Here is a 4,065-nt window from a genome sequence, read left to right as displayed (position 1 = left end):
ACAAGAAAGTAACTAAGATGCTCCCCAAGACTTAAGGGGAGGGCCGTGCTGCACCCATGGGCCTAGAGCTTTCCAGCTGGTCTCCAGGTCCATAGGGATACTTCATATCCCTTCCCCTTCCATGCCATCATCCTTTGCTGAAATACAGATGATAAGGCCTGAGAGGGGAATGATTTTTTTCAAGGTAGCAAACCTCAACTTCTCACCAAGAAAATAAGAACAGAGACTAACTCAACCACATCCACGTGTGCTAGTGGTCAGAGCCTGTGAGAGCTGTCCTACCCCACAGAGCAGGGCTGTGGTTTTCATCTCCCTGCCACCCTCTACCCAGCACCTAGCTGGAGCTGGCATCCAGCAGCTGTTCCCAGAGATTGAGAAAGGGCAGAAGGAGGCCGATGAGTGGTCGCCATCATGGGCACAGAAGGCAGACGGCCCTGGATTCCACCCTGGCTCTGCTGCCTGCTGGCCCCATGATCCTAGACATGGATTTAACCTTCTTAGGCCTCAGTCTCCTCATATTTAGAAGTCAAATAAAAATGTGCAATTTAACCAGGCACGGTGGCACATGCCCATAATCCCACCATTTTGGCAGGCTGAGATGGGCAAATAGAAAGTCCCAGCCCAGCTTGGACAACTGAGCAAGACCCTGCCTCAAGCTTTTTTTTAATTGTAAAAATGTGGGGTAGGTTTGTAGCTTGGTACAAAGGCGTTGGGTTCAATTTCCAGTACCATAAAAAACAAGTAAGTAAATAAGTAAAAGTTTTCAGGTTGTGTATTTAAGGAAGCCAGGTATATTGAGGCTATGGCTTCCTCACAAAAAATTACTCACAAATAGTATTTCTGTCACTATGGATGATGATGATGATGATGATGGAATCAAGAGGTAAAGAGGGGCTGATACCAAGCATCCTGGCCCTATGTACTCTCAGAACTCATACAAATAGGCATCTGGGGGATATATGTCAAAGCAAGAAAGAAGACTGGGATGTTTTAGAAAGATTCCCATCTTTTAAACAAATGTTTTGCATGGCTCTCGAATTAGTAGAAAACGCTACCCGGCTGAGTCTCCAGCGCTCCTGCCTTTACCCTGCCCCAGACCCGGGAGAGCCCCCTCTCTCCTCTCCCCGACAGTCTCCTGGGGTAACAGGTGTTGCGGTGAGAACCCTGCGGCTTGAGCTCGGAGAGCTGGTGTTGTCACCAGGGCAACTCCACCCTCCTCTCCCTCTCAGTGCCCAGAGAGGCAGGGGTGTCTGCGGGGAAGAGAGTATCCTGTGCCAGGCTTTGGCAGAGCTTGGTGACAACTCACCTATGACCTTAGGAGAGAAGGAGGTGGCAGAGGTGTGACTGGGGTTTCCATCTGCCCTTCCCAGCCCCCACAGGCAGCAGGGATAATTAGGGAGCCCTCCTCCAATCAGGGTACTTCCATTTCCCACCCCACCCTCCATCGCCTAAAGTTGCACACCAGGGAGGGTGTGAGCAGACACCCACCTAGCAAGCACTCTTCCAGCCAGGCTGAACACCCTGCAGAGGTCCTAGGACTGCAGTGCTATGGGGATAGAGAAATCCCAGAGAAGAGCCACAACTCTACCCCGCCTCCCTTTTCCCTGCTGGTGAGAAAGGCTGTGTAATGCACACATACATGCTTGTGAACTCCACACAGGCATGGATAATGTGGCCAAGCACCAATCCCTCCTCTCCACAGACACCCTGTGAGCATCAACCTTGCAGGGCAGGCACTGTGCCAGACACCGAGGGCACAGGAGGGAGGGAAGGGAGAGAAAGGCCTCATCCCTACTGGCAGATATGGACAAGTCCTTCCTGGTTCTACCCACCGTCACCTTCTCCCCACCACTTCCTCCCATTGCTATTACTTAGATGCTGTTGGGTCACTGGGGCTTTTCTGTTGCATCTGAAGAAAAGAAATACTATTAGGTCAATTTATTCCACAGTCATCTGAGTTACTTCAATCACAAATGAGTCAAATATTTCTGTCCTCAGACATGAGCAGACCAACTGTGCACAGGCTGGAACTTCCAAAGGCCGACGACTCTTCTGGCAAAAAGAAAACCCCAGCTTTTCCCTCCCCTGCCCCCTTCCTTCCTACACCCTAGCTTTCCCCCACTTTCCTTGGTTTGCTTTGTGTCTTTCCCACTTTGCTCTGTGACTTCCTCTCCTGCCCCAACCTGCCAGCGCCCCAGGATGTCTGTCACCTGGTCCTTGCTTCTTTTACTATTTCTGCTTCAAAAGCACCCACAGAAATACAGTAACTGTCTGTCTGTTCATCCTGGCCCTAACTAGCAGCGGCTGGGACACTCAGCAAAGTGGAAATTTAAGTGTTGTTAAGGGAAGGTTTCATCCAGAATGGCCTTTTCTGTGTCCTGTGTGAAAGCAGTGGCCACTTCACCCAGCATATCCATCTTTTACCCTTTCCCAGCACACACAGCCATTTCTACGATCAGACACTGCAACCAGATCACCCACCTCAGAGGCCCCCAAGGGTCAGACAGTCTCAGCTCATCCAAGACTTTGTCCTCCCTGCTGCCAGCGCCAGCCAGAACACCATCCTTGAGGGGAAGTCGGTGTGGGCGGGGTCCCCCCTTCCTGCCGCCCCCACCTCCACTTCAGATGCAAAGTGCACATATGGCTCATCTCCATCTTTGGGGGAGGTTCTGTCTAAAGTCCTCCCAAAGATTCAGATTGTATGACAAATCACGTTCTAGACTATCAGGGCCAGAAAGAGCCAGGGCATTTGCATCATTACCCCCAGACAACAGCTTCATTAGGCTGAAAGGGAGGTTTGCAGCCATGCAAGCTCCACCACTGACCTGGGCCTCTCACTTTCCCATTGTCTGTGGGCTCTGAGGCTCTTGCTCCAAACCATATGGTCTGTTTGGGCACCTCACACTGCTTTCCAGGGAAAGCACTTGCAGCAAACCAGGGTATCTGTCGCAGGATCCCAAGTGCCAATCTGCCCCCAGAGTGGGATAAAATTGGGCCAGGAGAAAGAAACCCCTAGAAATTAGAGAAGGCTGAGCTGTAAAAAGCAGAGTGTGGACCTGGAGGGTGGGAGGAAGACAACTTGGCCAGAGGGCGAAGGAGGTAGGTAGCCTTAACCTTTAACCCCTCAGAGAGCAAAGAGCCTTCCCGGCTGCAATCTGATGGCCTCATGGTTTGGAGAACCCCGAGAGGACAGCGCTCCTGCTCAATCTACCTTCTCCTTACTCCAGCCCCTCCGGAACCTGTATTGTTTAAAGATCCTCTAATGAAGCTGGTTTGTAAATCAAACCAGTCTCGCAGGCTGAAGTCTGAGGCCGTTAGTCCCCTTCTCCGTTCACAGCAGGGCCAGGAGATCCACCCAACTCCTACCTCACCTCTCCAAAACTGCACCAAGCCTTTGCAAGAATCCAACCAAGAATGAACCTAGAGGCCAGCGTCATCCCCCAGCAGCCACACAGACTTGACCGCCCCAGGTAGGGCGTCTGTGGAGGACCACGGGGACCCTGGTGCCTGGCGGTCCTCAGACCATGAGCGCACCTATGGGAGAGATTCCTTACGCTAGAGAAATGGGCCGATGCGGGCCTCGCCTGAGGTTACTTTAAGAGTAAGAAAGAAAACACAGTCTCTCGTGGTGCAGCCAACAGGGTGGATTAGGGCCAGGATTAACATTTTAAAATCAGCCAGACTTTCTGACTCAAAGATCTTCTCTCGCTAATCGTATTACTATCCCTGGGATTATTGCTTTACTAGCCGCAGAAGAGACTAAAATCAAATTGATTAAAGTTCCCTCCTGTTTTCTCTTTGCTGCTTTGTGGTGGTGGGGGGGTGTTCGTGGTGCTTCTTTAGAAGACGTTTAAAGCCGAATTCCACTTCATATTTCTCCCCTTCCCCTCCCCTCCTTCCACGCCAGGCGGCGGTAAGAAGACGGGCGACACGGTTCTTTCATTCCCGCCAACGCCAGCTCCTAATTCCTGGTAATTTATCCCATATTAAAACTCCTTTAAGTAAGAATGGACGAGCATCAGCACCTGCTATGCAAATGCGGCCAAATCCAGCCCGGCCCCGGGG

Source organism: Fukomys damarensis, unplaced genomic scaffold (genome assembly GCF_012274545.1).
Source record: "Fukomys damarensis isolate Sample0158 unplaced genomic scaffold, DMR_v1.0_HiC HiC_scaffold_9, whole genome shotgun sequence".
Taxonomy (NCBI): Eukaryota; Metazoa; Chordata; class Mammalia; order Rodentia; family Bathyergidae; genus Fukomys; species Fukomys damarensis.
The sequence above is the reverse complement of the archived record's forward strand: the minus strand, read 5'-3'. Positions refer to the sequence as shown.